The 17,687-nt window shown below is 42.7% G+C and overlaps 1 long non-coding RNA gene across 7 annotated transcripts in view; it reads right to left on the bottom strand.

Moving 5' to 3' along the window:
- LOC144312600 (uncharacterized) overlaps window positions 1-16,481 on the bottom strand; it is a 157,534-nt gene extending 141,053 nt beyond the window's left edge. For 2 of the 7 annotated variants that reach the window (XR_013378104.1, XR_013378105.1), the window contains exons 1-2: window positions 13,980-14,052; window positions 7,552-7,690 (exon numbers count right to left, since the gene is read on the bottom strand). This is a non-coding gene — a long non-coding RNA (uncharacterized LOC144312600). Of the gene's footprint in view, window positions 1-7,542; window positions 7,691-11,026; window positions 11,183-13,979; window positions 14,054-16,012 lie in introns of those variants that run through there. The other 5 variants (XR_013378103.1, XR_013378099.1, XR_013378100.1 and 2 more) reach the window with 4 other exon arrangements.
- Between the last annotated feature and the right edge of the window lie 1,206 nt (window positions 16,482-17,687).

Below are 17,687 nucleotides of genomic sequence, written 5' to 3' on the forward strand. Positions count from 1 at the left end.
ACTTGGCTAGAACAAGCATGCCTGATCTTTCAACTCATGCATATGGGAAAGCAACCTGGATTTGATGAAACTAAAACCCAGAAAGAGGATCCAAAGTAGTAGGTGAAGGCTCTGTTTGGTGATACCAAAGAAAGGTCAGGATGGCCAAGATCCCAAGTGGTGAATGACAAGGCAGAGAGAACAGCAGGAATGCTGAGACAGTCCAGAATCTCTAGTGAGAAAGGCACATCCACAGAAGAGAGATGCTATGACACAGTGCAGGGTTGGCAAGGTACCCCCTGTAAGAACTCACAAAGAATCATGCAGGCAAAAGAAGAGAAAACTCCCCTTTCACAGGTAATTAGCAAACTGGCTCTGCAGCTGAGAGCACTCGGGCAGCAGAGAGCCAAGCCTGGCATGCCCAGGGAACCGGTGATGCCACACTGTACACTGGCAGGTCATGTAGGGAACCCAAAGGATTGCAAAACAGGATGCTTGGGGATAAAACCTAGTCTGAATAAGCAGAAGTTCCAGTACATAGTACAGAACATCTCCAGATGACGCAAGAGGATGGTCAGGGAGGGCGCAGTCTGTGGAGGGGGGGAGGGAAGGGAGATAAGGGCACCTGTCACAACGAAAACGACTGTCCTCTTCCCTTTTCATGAGAATCATTTGGCTTTTGCTCCCAGGGGTACAAAAGTGTATTGGAAGTTAATACATGTCTTAAGAGATGACACTAGAATTCATATGCTAAAATACACATTGCAATGAAGAACACAACACCCCCTATGAATAATTCCTGGCCAAAATGAATGAATCCAATCAAGCCTTCAGACTTAACTTCTAGAATACAGAAAATACTGGAGACAGAAGAATCAGTAAAGAAACACCATGAAGAAACACTTTATACAACTCAACCAGCCTAGCCTCTCATCATAATAATTTTAAAAAGGAGAGGGAGGCAGTAGACTCTTCTAGAATGAGACTAAAATATATCAAGCAAATGCAATGCAGGAATGCTGACTGGATTACTCCCTAAAAGATTATAATCACAGCCATAAAACCATTTGGGAGATAAGGGAAACTGTAACACAGATTGCATATTAGATGATATTAGGAATTACTGTTTCTTAGGCATGATAATGATATTGTGTATAGGTAGGAGTGCCTTCTTAATTTCAGCGATGCATGCTAAAGTATTTAAGGTTTGTGCCAGTTAGTAAAATGTTGTCTCTGGACTCCAAACTCACTCTTCCGTACTTGGCCTCTGATGCTGGGTCTGGGACTCTGCAAACCCTGATAGTATCTGCCAAAAGGGGGCGCTAGAGAGAGCCTACAAGGCTGAAGGGGGAAGAGGGGACTTGCTCCCTCCGGTTGCCTTCCCGTTCCTGCTCTACCGCTCAGCACCGCTTCTTCACCCTGGCAGCAGCACTTCTTTCCTGTGCCAGACGCTGAATCCAGCCCCATACAGATGCCAGCCCCTCCACCCACCCCGCAGTCAGAGGTCCAGGTCCCAGCCCCACAGCTCAGAGGCCAGCACCAGCCAAGCTGCCTCCCCTCTAGGCTTCTAGTTTAATAATCCCAGCCTTTCATCTGTATGCCCCCAGCTGTAAAGATGGCACATGCTTCCTGAAATTGTCTCCTCCATGATTCCTTAGAGTTCTCTTCCTATTTTTTCAGTTACCTGGTTATAACTTTTATACCTCATTAAGTCATTAAATTCTCTCCACTCAAATAGCACGTGTGGTTTCTGTCTCCCAAACAGCTAAAGTGTCATAATGTTTGCAACTTGCTTCAAAAAGATTCAACCAAAAGGAAAAAATATATAGACACACAACATGTGTACGTGTAGATCTAACAGACACACAGGTACACAAATTCGTATGGAGATAAAGGAGAGAGAGACTAAATTGTTGAATCTAGGTGATGAATATAGCAGTGTTGATATTAGACCTTCAACATTTCTGTGAGTCTAAAATTTGTCATACTAAAAGGTTGGGGAAAAGAATAAGAATCCCTAAATCATGGTACTGTCAGAAGTAAACTGAGATAGCAATCTGGAAAAAATAATAATAATACTGTGCCATTTTCCCAAGAACATCTGCATCCCCAAAAGCCATTTATGCTATGAAAGTTTCAGGTCTTTGGAATGTCTGGGTGGCTCAATGGTTGAGTGTCTGCCCTTGGCTCACGTCGTGATTCCGGGGTCCTGGATGGAGTCCTGCATCGGGCTCCCTGCAACGAGCCTGCTTCTCCCTCTGCCTGTGTCTCTGCCTCTCTCTGTGTGTCTCTCATGAATGAATGATTGAATGAATGAATGAATGAATAAAATAAATAAATAAATAAATAAATAAATAAAATCTTAAATAAAAAGAAGGAAAGAAAGGCTCAGGCCTGCTGGTTAGGCTCCTCTCCTTTCCTTGACAGAGGAAGTATGTGGATGTGTGAGCAGTAAACCAGCATTTGCCCACAGGTGTTATACCTGCGGTCACCCACAAAGACCCTGAGGGGCAGAGAATCCAGGCCTGGGGGGCTTTCACACAGGATGCCTCAAATTATTCCAGCACAAGAGAATCTATGTCTTTATCAAAGAGGAAGGGAGCCTTCCACAAACCCCCCCTGACAAATCACTCAAATAATTACGGTCATCCCCATCAGTTGCAACCTCCAACCTAAATTCCTCATGTTCCAGATGAAATTCCTTCTTCTGGCCCTTTTCTCTCACAAAGGCCACTGTTCCCATGAAAGAAGGTCTTGCCTATCCATTATTAAATTACCCTGCACCCATCTCTTAGCAGAATACCATCACTGTTCTCTCTCTCTGTGTCTCTTTTTGAAGTCTTTTGGTCCAGTTTCATGGAGATATAACTGACATATAACAATGTATCAGTTTAAGGTCTACAATGTAATGATCTACTACATACAGACTGCAGAATGATCACAATTAAGATGTTTTTTCTTCAACACTCTCTTGCTTTTTCTCCAAACCTCTGACCACTAGGCCACAATGAAAAGCTAGCCTTTCATTTAGTCCTGATCCGACACGCATGTTGTGTTGAGTTTCCACCTGTCACTTCTGGGTGGAGTTCTGTTCACTTGATATCACTGAACGATCAATCTGTTTCCCACCCCAGGTCATTTAGCCTGTATGTAGTCTTTCCTCCATCAGCTGTGCCCTGACTTGATCTGATTTTTGGTAAGTGCAGTTGGTTTCACCACCTAAGAAAAACATCTGGCTACCACCTAAGAAAAACATCTGGCTACCTCGGCCCCAGTTAAATTTCACTCAGACAAGGAAGGCGTGTGTGAATTCTGAAATGACCCTAAAATAAAAGGCCAGGGAGCTGCCCTCCCATCACTTCCAAGGCTTGTCATAGGGATGACCATGAACGAGGTGGCATAGGGATGAAATAGCAGGCCCCACCCCAGGAAAGTGGGGGGATCCAAAGTCCACGACGAGTTGGCCCTAACTACTCTGTGGTTTGCTCTGTTGTTTCCTATGTCTGAAACAGCTTCTCTGTCTTGTCTACCTCCTAAAAATCTTCTCATCTAGTGAGGTCTGGCTCAGCTATTATAGCCCTCATAAAGCTTTCTCTATTTCCTCCCATAAGAAGACAAATGGCCAGTCAACACTTGAAAGATGCTCACCCTTACAATCAGGAAAATGAACATTAAGACAATATGACAACATTTTGCACCACCGAAATGGTGTAAAAACAAAATATTGAGCAATACCAGACATCAGAAAGGGTATGGAAAAATAAAGACTTTCATATCCTGTTTACTGGGCACTACATTGGTGGAGCCACTGTGAAGAATAAAGTGGCTGTAGGTAGTAAAATGTTACACATGCACATCTCACAAGCAAGCAGTTCTACTTCTCATCACTCACCCTTGGAGAGATACTCCTTATACAAATGCACAAAGAGCACCTATTTCAAGCAACTCTCAATCATTGCTTGAGACAAACTGGAAGCAATCTAAACATCCATCAATAGGGTAATAAATAAACTACTATGCAGCCATTCTAAGAAATACCAGGCAGTCGTTTAAAAGAATATGGTAGATAGGAGTGAGAAGATCCAAGCAATGAGCATGCTAGTGTGCAGATCTTGATCTCTGATACTATTCCTTATTAAAAGAAATCAGACTAGATCAGGCACATTTAAGGTGGTATGGCCATAGACACTCTTAATCAGAGGAAACAAACTGAGGGTTGCTGGAGGGGAGGAGTGAAGGGGGGACGGAGTATCTTGGTGATGAGCATTAAGGAGGACACGTGATGTAATGAGCATTGGATGTTAAATAAGACTGATGAATCACTGAACACAACTTCTGAGACTAATAATACATTACATGTTAATTAATTGAATTTACATAAAAATTTAATCCAAAAAAAATTAAAGAAATCAGAGCTCCTTGGAGGAATGGCTGGTTCTGAGACCAAGACAGGGGAAGTACAAGATGAGCCTAGAACATTTTATAATGCCAGAAAGAAAAAAAAAACACTTAAAAAAATTATGGGTACGTGTCACAGGGACACAGGAAAGGACTTCCACTGGGCAAATCTGAGACAATTTGAGCACCAAAATAATTAAGGATAATAACAAATTATAACCATTAAAAAATTAGAACCCACGAGTCCACGATAAATAGGTTAAAAAAAAAAAAAAAAAAACAGAGGGAAAGGAGGGCCCTGGCTTACAGCAGAATGTAAAGTCCACTGGTGTATGTGGAGGGATTGTTACAGCTGATAATCATCATTTTGCAACCATCTTAATCAAGACTGCCTCAGGTGAGAATCATCAAAGGATGCTAAATGTGGGGAGAAATACTGGTGAGGAGCAGGCTACTCACATAGTCTTAACTGTCTTCCAACAGAATGCATGTTAGTTTCAAGGGGGAAAAATAGTAATCCTAGAGGAGACAAATTAGACAACACCTTGAGCAGGGGATCAAAATGAGTATCACTAACAAGGGGCAGGCAGACATTGTGTGTGCAGGTGTGGCACCCCAAGAAAGACTCATAACCTCTATAATGCTGCAGCTGAAAATGTAAACCTTGAATCTAATCATCAATCTAATCATAAGAGAACATTAGAAAACCTCAAATAGGAAACAGTCCATTCCATAAAAAATTGCTTGTACTCTACAAAAGTGTCAATATCATAAAATAAAAAGACTAAAAAATGGTCCATGTTCGTAAAAGAACAAAGAGACATGATGACTAAGAACAATATCTGATCCTAGATGGCAGCCTAGATTGCAGAGAGAAATAGTACATTATTGACAAAAAATGAGAAATCAGTTGACAAAAAATGGAATATATATGGTAGACTACATAAAAGCAGCATATCAATATTAAATTTTAAGATGTTGATAACTATTTGGCTATTTAGGAGAATACTTTTACTCTTAGGAAATATGCAGTAACCTAGGGGAAGCGGAGTATAATTTACACTACTTCCTCTCAAATGATTCAGAAAAGAAAACCATGTTATATGTATTTATATATATGCATATATATAATGTGTGTGTATGTTATATACATACATACACATACAGATAGCAGATAGGGCAAAATATTAAAAGGTATTTGAAGATTCTTTGAACTATTCATATTATTCATACAACTTTTATATTTCAAAATAAGAAGTTATTGCTTTGGGGGTACCTGGGTGGTTCAGCTGGTTAAGCAGCCAACTCTAAGCAGCCAACTCTCATGACCTCTAGCTCAGGTCATGATCTCAGGGTCTTGGGATCCAGCGCCATGTAGGGCTCCATACTCAGTGGGGAGTCTGCTTGAGGAGTCTCTCTCCCCCTGCCCCCTCCCCAATTGCATATGCTCTCTATATATATTAAATAAATAAATCTTTTTTAAAAGTTGTTACTGCTTCAAAAGGAAAAGTTGTTACAAAAAGTGATATGTGTTCTAGCATAGAAAGAGCTCCAAGTATACTGTTAAGTGAAAAAAAAATGTGCAAGATAATTCTCTCAGTGGAATACTTCCCATAATACATCTCTTTGTAAATAAGTAATACACAGAGAAAGGTTTGGAGGAATACATCCCAAATTGATCACACAGTCTACCTTTGGGCAAAAGACCAGCATAGCAGCTATACTTTAGCTTTCCTGCAGTGATATTTTTATTCTTTATGAGTGCATTTACAAATTGATCACACAATTTGAAGTAAGTTCTTTTAGAGGTGAAAATTGCCCTCTTCTCAATTCCCACTAGTGACAAAGATCACAGCTCAGGTTTTCTGAGACAATATTTATTTTTTTAAGATTTATTTATTTATTCATGAGAGACACAGAGAGATAGAGAGAGAGGCAGAGACACAGGCAGAGGGAGAAGCAGGCTCTATGCAGGGAGCCTGATGTGGGACTCGATCCTGGGTCTCCAGGATCAGGCCCTGGGCTGAAGGCAGCGCTAAACCTCTGAACCACCAGGGCTGCCCAATACTTATTTAAATAGTTGAACCCATTCTAATATTTGACAGTCTCTGAAATGATTTGACTTTGGGATTTGGGAAATCATATTAGTAAATAGCAGCAGTGCAGGGTGTTTGGGAAGACCCCGGGTTTTAGAGTCAGAGCTAGTTTGAAGCCTCGCCTCTATCATTCATGAATGGTATATTATCAGGGAAGAGACAGAACTGTCTAAACCTCAGTTCTCTAGTAAAAAGGGAACAGAATACCCATAGAGCAGAGTTGCTGGGTTTTGGGTACAATGTACCTAATTTGTGTGTCTTAGTATGCACATGAGACACCAAGCCCCTCCTGGAGCTGGCATAGAGCATCTTTTTATTGTTATCACCATATCTCCTTTTTGTGATTTGTTTGTATGCTCTTGCATACAACTGTGAGCCCAGAGGCTCTTTAAGGGGGTGCCCATCCATTATTCATCTTTCTGCTTCCAACTGTGCTTCCCAGAACATTGTACCTTGGCATCTGACAAACATTTGGTGGGAAGGTAAATGAACCTTGTCACAGAAAATCTGGAAATATTGCTTGCTTTAGAATTATCAAATATAACTCAACATGGTGTCTGAAGTCACTGGATAGAAATCTCTAAGTGCCAAGAAGATGGAGAGGTGATCAATGACCCCACATGCTCCTGATCAATGGAAGTGAAAGAGCACTGTGAGCATTCCTCGAAGCCAAAGATGTTATCTAGTAATAGGTGTCATTTTAAAATGTTACCTGAAAAAAAAATAAATAAATAAATAAAATAAAATAAAATAAAATAAAATAAAATAAAATAAAATAAAATGTTACCTGGTCAAAAATGTTTGGGAAATGCCAAATAACTAAACAGGCTTGTATGCTGCAGGACTTATCAATGTCAATGCATACCATGAATACCCAAAAGACAATATAATTTGCAATATATTCCAAGCCTATTTGATTATTGTGGGGTTAGTTTTGTATTGTATTGTGAATCTCAAAGCCTAGATCCCATAGAACAGTTTTGGAAAATGCTGCTCAAAGCTGTTTCTCCACTGTCAATACATAGTAAGAATAGTACTTAGTGGAAATTTAACAATATAACTTGCTCACCATGCTCACCTCCAACCCAAGAGGGCAAAGGAATAATGTAAACCAAGGGCTTCAGGGCTGCTATCAATTCCCCTCATATACCTCCTCTTCCTTTTTCCCCTTCTGGTCCAAGGAACAGGTACAAACCATCATGGTTATAACTCTAAAACTGAAAATAAATAAATAAATAAATAAATAAATAAATAAATAAATAAATAAATAAATAAAACTGAAAAGACACACCCCACTATTACTGCTGCAGTAATTTCACCTCCGCATACTCCTGTGTGTTCAGTTCTACTCATGCATGTACTGGAAAAATGGCTACAAGAGCCAGGATCCTGTCATGGCCAACTCATTGGCCACATGTAGAAATGCTTGTCTTTACACAGCCAGGTAGGATATTTAAGCAAATGTTTGATAAGATCAGGATGAGAAGAACAGTTGCCTTGCTCAATATGACCTTAAAAATAGGCATTGTAACAGTCCAAATTATCTCCTCTTCATCAATTATGTCAGAGTAATGGAAATCTGTTATTTTGGCCCATCCAGCATTATGCTACCTTTTTTGTTAGTAATGCATTTTCCTTCTGGACAGTTATCCTTCCCCTCTTGCTTCCATCCCCACCCCAGACCACCCCCATTTCATACAGTTTTGATGAGCCTGTGATTCCAGGCATCCTGTGTTCCCTTGCCTAAAGAGTAGATACTGGACCCAAGATAGATCAATCAGGCCCTCTCTCCTGAGGAATTTTGAGTTAGAGCAGAACAATACAATACCCAAAGAGATTAGGCTTGATGGGCTTATCAGTGAAGCCCCAGGAAACAGCATTTCAGTTCGACTCCCCAGATCCCCAGCATCACCCCAGTTCCCCACCTTTACATGACTCAAGCACTCAGCTCTGCTTTCGATCCTACCAATGTCCTACCAATAAATTCCCAGAGTATTTGTATAACTTGTAGCTTAAAGAACCTGCCCAATACACAGAGCAAAACAACTTCAGCAAATTCCAACTTACTGTCCCCAGATAATCACTGCACTTCAAATCTGAAAGTGACCTGAAAGCTTCCCAAATGGCCTCAATTACTCATTTTACAAGAAAAAAAGAAAAAGAAAAAGACACTCTTGGAAGGTTAGGCAACACAGCCAGTGTCCTTCAGTGCATTAGAGGTGGTCAGATTTCCCACCTGCCTCTGCTTCCTGAGCAGACTCCCAAACAATTTCCATTCTCCACAAAGATACAACCTAAGTTGTTCTGGCTAGAAGGCCTGAATTGTGACTATTTTTCCTTGCCACTGTGCCAAAACTAGCCTTCCTTCACCACTTATCAAACGCTGCCCAAGAGTATGTGCATCCTTGAAATAGTGCAGGGAGCATTTGCATCTCCCCCAAAACGTTCACAGTCTGCCATTCATCACCGCCCTTCAGCTCTGCATTCTGAAGCCTCCTGCCTTCAGTAAGGAGCTCCAAGTATGGAGTGTGGCAGTTCCCACTCTATGGTTCTTGTCAGCGGCTCACCAGGGATTACAAAGCCAAGCCAAGGATGTTCTATTCTGAGTGTGGCCCCAGTATGTTTCATTTCATCTGCAAAACACGAGTTTATTCTGGAGAGAGATGTTTTGGGCACATTCGTAGTAGCTAACAAGCGGTACTTCCTTATATGCAGAACACAAAATCCTCACATAAAAACCTGACTCAATTGCCAGCGTGGGGTTTCAAATAAACAAACTTACCCCTAAAATTACCCCTCCAGAATGGCCAAATTTGCACCTCAGAGTCACAGGCTGTGACAGTGTACAGAGACTGCAGTGATCTGTGGTTCTTTGGGGAACAGTGGGGGACCAAAGCCTCCATTTTGTTCTCTGATGAGCCAGAGGTCTTCACTGATCACCATGCACCAGTCCCAGATCTGTGTCCTTGGAAAAATCAATGGGAAAGAAAAGCCGCATAACTACTTTCCTGCAGTGCTGCCCAGGATTTTCAGAGACTTGCATATACTCTTCAGAGGAGTCAAGAAGCAAGCTACCTCCCCATATCCAGCTGGTCAGACTGAGGCCTTTTCTCAAGCTTTCCCTGTGTTCTGCACAACCTGTATGCCCTTCTTCATTTCAGGAGGCACCTACCTCTCCACCTCCCAACCTGAGGGAGACACCTACAGCCCATCTCACCCTACTGCCCCGCTTTGAAACAGAACGCCATCATGTGGCCGCTTCCATGCCAATGCATGTCTCCCCCACCACCTCCACTGCCCCCCCCAGGAGGTCCCTGAGAGCAAGGCCTGGGGTGCTTTTGTGTAATAACCCCAGTGCCCAGCACAGAACCACACCCACAGCGAAGAGAACAGACCCAAAGACACAAAAGCACTATAGACACAAGGGCCACAGTTCCTACCCCACAGAGGAAGAATCTGCCTACACCAACCCATTGTGCTCAGGGATGAGACCCTTCACATAGCCAGCATCTCCCAAAATGTTGGGACAAGCGACTGCTTCAAAAAGCCATAGGGACTAGCATTTGAGATCAAGACTTCTGGAATCAGACAGCTAGGTTCCAATTCTGCCTTCACTCTACTCACAAGCTTTATAAAGAGGCAAGTTAGCCTCCTCATGTCTCAATTTCCTAATGTGTGAAATGGGGGTAATTACAATACAACATCATAGGGTTGTTGTAAAAAAAAAAAAAAAAAGTAAGTTAATCTCTGCAAAACACAGTGCCTTCACTATGTAAGTATTAGGGGTTTTCTTAGATATAATTTGCATACGATACTGTATACATTTAAATACACAACATGGTGATTTGGTACATTTATATACTGCCCATATGATTACCACTGTAGCTTTAGCTGATATCTCTCTCAGGTCACATTATTGTCATGTGTCTCTTGTGGTAAGAGCACTTGAGATCTAGTATCTTTGGAATTTTGAAATATAGAATACAGTATTGTTGACTAAAATCACTATATCTAAAATGGTTTTGGTAGCCTCAAATAACATTAAACCCAGGAACAACCTTGTTCTCAATCCTCTTTCAGATTTTCTGTATCAAGGAAAAGGTCACAGTTTAATGCAAATATGACTTAACACATCTCTAAAACTTGCTGTTCTTTCTCTTAACAGAGAGAAAGCAGGCCTCAAGCTCGTCTCTGGCAGGCAGAAAGAGTTAGCCGAAATAAAGTGATTTTACCTTTGTTGTATTATCATTATTATTTAATGGCAATTGCTACTGGTTTTCTATTTATGACAGTGGTATAAATTTTCCATATAAAATGTCTATTGATATTAAACATTGTGCTGATTCGAAGAAAAACATGAAATAACAATATCAATTGCAAACATACTATGGCAAAAATCATGAAGGTAATAAACTCCAAATGCCTCAAATGTGAGAGACACTGGTAGACACTAAGGGGGCCCTGGAAGCAGAAGTCCCACAAACATGTTCTGTGCCCAGGGAGCACTCAAGAAGCTAATCAATGGCAAAGTCCTGCCTCCAGAAGCAGCTAACCTCAAAGTGCCCCCTGCAGCTGAACACAGCACAAGATGGCAGATGCTGCTGAACGTGGAGATGGGTCTTGGACACAGACACGGGCAGAAGGTCATGGGCATGGGCAGAAGTCAGCACTGGGCAGAGCAGCTCAGGAAGCTCCATGAAAGAGAGAGTCTGCAGGAGAAAGAATGGACTGGCAGTCATCAGCATCTGCCACAAGGCTAGGATTCTAGCCTTTCTAGCCGTGAAAGAAAAGCAGACTTCACTAATCACCAAATGAGGACAGGGCAAATACCTAGTGTACTACCAGGAATCCAGGTCTCCCGCATCCCCTGCCACCCAAGCAGCTGAGGGCAAGTGCTGGAAGGAAGAAGTTTTGGGTGGAAAAGAAGCCCACTGAGCCTTTCCAAGCGGTGTTGCAAAACTACTCACTGGCATCTTGTGGCAAATGGGATACTCGGCTCAAGCTATGATCCCATGGTTTTCTTTGCATTTTTGGCTCATCTATTTGTGATGTTCATTGGAGGGGAGCATCAGTAAATAGGTCTAGCTTGCTTTTGAAACCAGTTGTGTTCCCTTTCCCTATGAGTCATAGGCCAGGCTCACCCACAGACACAGACAGCCCTCTTACTGTCCTCTGGCCGACTGGCCACCAAAACCATGCCCTGGGCGTGCATGGGGAGGGGTGGCCAAAGGACTCACTCTGCCTCCACCCTCAACCAGCATGGGTAACACAACAGAGGCCAGTGCTATAGGAGCTCCTTCTCTCATTCTCCCTTGAGTGAGAAGGTTATGTGAATAACTAGCTCTAGAACAGTAACAGCCACTTCTTAAGGGCCTGCTCTGTGCTGGGCACATTATCTCCATCCTCACAAGAAACTCTCCAGCTTACACATGAGAGAACTCAGAGAGACAAAATGGCAAGCAGCCAGGAAGTGACACAGGCTATTTTATGGACTCAGCTCTCTGTGTCTCAAAACCCATACTCTTGCCTTCCCACTGACTCAGAAGGAAATGAGTGCCATAATGGCGCCATCCAGAACACTGGGAGAACACAGTTTAGTTCCACTAGGGGAACAAGGGAAGGCTCCCTGGAGAAGGCAGTATTTGGCCTGAGACCTTAAGGACATGTAAGGATTTTGTTGACAAAAAATAATCTAGACTACTTCTGTTCATTCATTCATTCACTCATTCATTTGTTCCATGCTATATTTCTGACACTGTGGTAGGTATTAGGAATTTGGTGGTGAATAGACACAGCTCCTATCCCCAAAGAGTTTACTTCCCAGTAATGGAAACATTAAAAAATTGCATGAATAAAGTTATTGCCAATTTTGTGTGCTGTGTAGAGACATATAAGGAACAGAAATGGAGAATACCAGAGAAATCTATTTGAAGACAGTCAGAAGCAGTCTTTCTGAGGAGGTGACATTTTTGCTGGGCCTGAATGACGAAGCAAACATGTTATTCATGTAAAATAATGGAACAGTGAGTGTTACAGGCACAGGAAACAGTATGTACAAAGGCCCTGAGGCTGAAAAGGGAACTGTGTGTTCCTGAAACTGAAAGATTAGATTGTCTTAAAGTGAGTGAGTCCAAAGAAAAGTGTTGCTCAAGGGGAGGCCAGGGAGAAAGGCCAAGGCCAGATCAGATAGCATCTTAAAGGCTATGAAAAAGTGTAGTGGGAAGCTCTAGCAGGGTTTTCAGCTTGAAAGTGATACAGCCCAATTTACTCTCCAAGACCAGGCCTCAGTCCCTTGACCTGTAAAATAAGAGTAAATAAGAGAATGCATAAAAAGCTATGAGTGCCTTGCCTGGTTGGCAATTGGACAGAAGATGCTCTGAAATGTGAGCTTGTATCAAAATAACCTGAGGTGTTGGTTAAGCTCAAGATTGCTGGGCCCCACCCCTGGAGACTTTGATGCAATAAGTTGGGGGAGGCCCAGGAAGATGCATTTCTAACAAGTTCCCTGATGATTTGGCTGCTCCTGGTCCAGGGGACCCTACTTTGAGAACTCTTGGGTTAGAAAGAACAGTGAAAAGAGGTGAGAGGTGCTACTGGGGTGCTGGTGCGATTGTTAAGAGCTGGGAGAATAAAATAATATCAATGAGGTGGAGAAAACTGATCATGAACAGTTCTATTTTGGAGATACCATGGACAAGACTAGCTGACCGACTGGAGGGTGGGGATGAGGGAAAAGGAGACATCAGGCAGGACACTCCTAGATCAAAGGCTTGAGCAACTATGTCATGACAGTGGCAGAAATTGCATGGAGAATACGTGAGGAGGAGCAGGTTGGAGACAAGGGCTGTGACACACTAATTCTGAGATCTGGGGTTTCAGAGGAAACCCCAAAATGGCCATGTTAGGCAGGCAGGTGGAGCCTTCATGAGAACAGCAATCATCTCTATCTTGTCTTCTGTTATATTTCTGGATGTCACCCTTATAATGTCCTGCCAATAAGAAATATTCAGACAACTTTTGTTATGAGTAGAAGGATAAGTGAAGTCTAAGGAATGAGAATAACCAAAGACCATGAGGTATTAATTTGTTACCATGTTGGAGGAGGCCACAACCAGTCACTCTACTAAGGCTAAACCATCACTTTCTGACCTTGTCATGTACAGTGAAAGGCTGGAGGCAGAACAAAAGACAGAAGTGAGCCACTCAATTCACAGTAGGGCTGAGCCTTTCTTGGGTGCGTTTTTAGATGGCAAGGTCTGAACTGTGAGCTTAATGAGCAGGAAGGCCAGAGGAATCCGGCCAACTTGGGTTTTTTATAAAATAAATCATGGGAAAATCAAGCTGTGCAACTTGGTGAAATGAGGAGGGAGGGATAGGAAGACAGGGAAAGAAGGAACAGAGGACAGAACAGGAGAAGTGGCTTCACCAAGACTACCCACTAAGGGCAGAAGGGGCCAGCCTCCAGAACTTGACCTCCTAGGCCAACCTCGACCCTTGTGTCCTTACCACATTTCCAGCAGGCATGATGGACCCTCAGCCTCCCCACTTACCAAGTTGTAAATTAAAAGGCTGTAATTCCAGCCAGGGGTTCTGGTGACATCATAAACCACAGAACCACAAGCTCAACTCACCAGAAGCCCCAAGATGGAATTACACCCTTTCTTCCTAATCCAGGCAGCTCTGGTCACTGCCATTTTTTTCATGATATAATAGAAGTAAGCAATATTTTAACCATTTGTGTGTGGCCTCTCTCACAGAGCTGTAGGGCCCCTCTCTCCTTGCCTCTTTTCTCTCCCTCCGTCCTGCTACGGGGGGATCTCCTTCAGAGATGCTCCTGCTTTCCAAGGCTGCCCCTCCTCCAGGTCCACTTCTCTTCCCTCTTCCCTCAAGATCCCTTCTGTTCTTCTGTCTCCTCCTATGAGCCAGGAGTGCCCTGGCTTCTACTTTAAATCTTGCTTTTAAGAGAATCCTAGGATCTTCCAGGTTTAGGGCAATGTCCTGGAGAACAGACCCTAGATGTCTGGAATATATTCCCAAAAGTGGGATGAAAATGCACTCATGTTTTAAATAAATCAGGAAAGTATACAGAGTAAAGAAGGATCTTTCTAGGAGCAAATGATTGTTTCAAACACCCTTCTACTGTGTTTTGCTTCTGAGTCCTAATTTTCATAAAGTACTGCTTAGCACAAAGTATATCTGGGCATCATGCTACCTTTTGGCCCTGCTTCCCCATCTTAAGTGGAATGTGATATTTAAGTTCCTGTGGGAATCTACCTAAGGGAAGAAGCCATAAGGGAGAGCAATAATTAAAGCAGCTATCACAGGCAGCCTGGGTGGCTCAGCGGTTTAGCGCCGCCTGCAGCCCAGGGCGTGATCCTGGAGACCAGGAATGGAGTCCCACGTCGGGCTCCCTGCATGGAGCCTGCTTCTCCCTCTGTCTGTGTCTCTGCCTCTCTCTGTCTCTGTCTCTCTCTGTCTCTCTCTCTCTCTCTCTCTCTCGTAAATAAATAAAATCTTTAAAAAAAATAAAGCAGCTATCACTTGATGAGTACTTCTTATGTCTCAGATTCTTATACTATTCTTCATCCGTTGCACAGAGATACTATTTTCCTCATCTTATGGAAGAGGGAAACTGAGGCTCAGGATACAGAGTACTTTGCCCAAAGTCCCATAGCTACTAGGTAAGGCCCTCAGATTTGACCCCAAGCTGCTGGACTCAAAAACCTACATATACATGCTCACTCAGTGCGTCCCCTCACACAACAAGTAAAATGTTTTGAGAATGAATGTTGCATGTGATTCCAAAGGGACTTTAATAACTGATCTTTATGCAACACAACTTTTTTCAGAACAGATGAAAGTTCTACACTATTATAGGGTACAATAAGAGTCAAGAAACACATTCCAATGTCCTACATATTTTTTAAAGTAAACTATTTCAAATTATTTCCCCCAAACCACAAACAAAAACAAAAAGTTTAAACTTCCATTGATATAATTTGGTAGTAACAAGGTGGACCAGTGACTCTTTTATAAAGTGTCAGCCACAAAATACCAGCATATGACACAGCAGCTTTCAAAAGAGTTCATCTAAATAAGTCTGTCCTGGGCAGCCCCCGTTGCGCAGCGGTTTAGCGCCGCCTGCAGCCTGGGGTGTGATCCTGGAGACCCGGGATCTAGTCCCGCTTCGAGCTCCCTGCATGGAGCCTGCTTCTCCCTCTGCCTGTGTCTCTGCCTCTCTCTCTCTCTGTGTGTCTTAATTAATTAATTAATTAATTAATTAATTAATTAATTAAACAAGTCTGTCCTCCCATGCTGTGTGCAGTGTGCAGTGTGAACCCTGGGCATGTTGGAGATGTCCCCAGGTGGGAGGGGTCAGGCTACCTGCCTGGTCATCTTGGAAACGGACTCCAGTGGCAAGAGGGAGAAGATCTGCACAGAGTCGATGCTTCAGCGGTTAGATGACCTCAGGACTTATTAAAAGATGGTGATGCTACAGCTGAGCCAAAGACTGCTTCATAAAAGAATAAGAAACCTACCTGTTATCTGCAAACATTCAAGAACACAGCAGTCTCGGAGAAAATTTGGACTAGGACAAAAAAAAAAAAAGACAGGGTTGGCTTTCTCTTCTTCAGAAAATGCATCTCTACCTAATGGAGCACGTGCTAGGATGGTTTAAGAAAGATGTCTGAGGCAATGACCTATTTTTTTTCCTCTACCATCAGGGAGAGTAAATAACATCTTCCCAGAGAATACAAATGGGGAAATACTGTCAGCATATATTATACAAAGTTACAAAGTGGAAGTGAATGCCACAACAAACAAGCAGGCGTCTTGCTTCTCCAATTTCAAATTGAGATGACAAAATCTCCTAGTGATGAAGGACAATTTATTCATTCCCAGCAACAAACATTTAATTACCAAATTAATCCCATATCATTGTGTTGCATGATAAAAACGCAGCAGCAGCAGCTTCTAAATGGAGAAAGACAATGGATTTGAAAACATCTTGTGGATTTTCCTCACAGACTGAATGTTCAGGATCCCACCGACTGTACTCATATACATGAACCTGCAGGCAATGCCAACGTCATCAACCCAGGAGAAAGCACCAAAGCTTCCTGACTTGCACTCAAGGATTCCAGTGAGGATGTGATTAAGAATACAAGCTCTCGAGTCAGATCGCCTATGCCTAGCCCCAAACTTGGCTGTGGGATCTTAGGTGAACATTTTTAGCTTTGTATGCCTCAGTCTCCTTGCATCCTGTAAAATGAGAAGAAGAGTGCCTTACCTCAGCACCTTGTTGGATTAAATGAAGTAATGCACACAAAGTTTAGAACAGTGTGTAGTGACAGTCAGTAAGTGACAGACATCGAGAGCCTTTCTCCCTCCATCACTATGCTCATGTCAGCTAGAACTCTTACCAAAGATGGAAAATCTCAGCTCAAACTTAGTTCACATAACTTAAAAGTTCAGGGGAGTCCTGGCCTCAGGTATAGCTGGATCTAGAGACTCAATGGCTCTGGCCAGCCCTAGTCTCTCTCTTCATCTCTAGTCTCTCCGTCCTCTGGTGTGGCTCCATTCTCAGACAAGCTCTCCCCTCATGTGGCAAGATGGCTGCAACAACATGAGCCTTTATCCTCTCAGGTTCCAATCCAGCAGGAAAGAGCACAACCTATGTCTCAACAGATCCTGCAAAAACTCAAGAATTCAATGTAACAGCACCATCATGAATCCCAGCTCTTCATTCCCCTGATTATTGACAAGGTTGAGCACATTTCCATATGTTTATTGGCACTGATATCACGAAAGTGTATTAACTTCATTTTATCAAAAAACTTCATGCTTATTGTGCACAAGATGAGAGGAAAGTATATTTCCTTTCAAGTAAACTGGCTTTACTGTAGGGGGTGTTCCCGGATCTGCCAAAATTAGAGGGGACTTCCCTTTGGACACAAAACCTTTACTCCTATGATCCATCAGTCTCTTTAAGCTTTCTGTTAAAACAGCAACTCTGATGTGATGTGGTCATGTGGTTCAACGCTGCCTGAAACCTGAAACCATGGCCATGCCCAAGCCTCTCCATCTCATGTATTCTTCACCCCTAAGTCCCAGCCTGACACCCTCTTGCCTCCTTGGGCTGCTAGTTTCCTCCAAGCATCATGGGGAAAATCTGGCTTTAGTTGTTCCCATTCCTTTGGGCATCATGTTAGA

Source organism: Canis aureus, chromosome 4 (assembly GCF_053574225.1).
Source record: "Canis aureus isolate CA01 chromosome 4, VMU_Caureus_v.1.0, whole genome shotgun sequence".
Taxonomy (NCBI): Eukaryota; Metazoa; Chordata; class Mammalia; order Carnivora; family Canidae; genus Canis; species Canis aureus.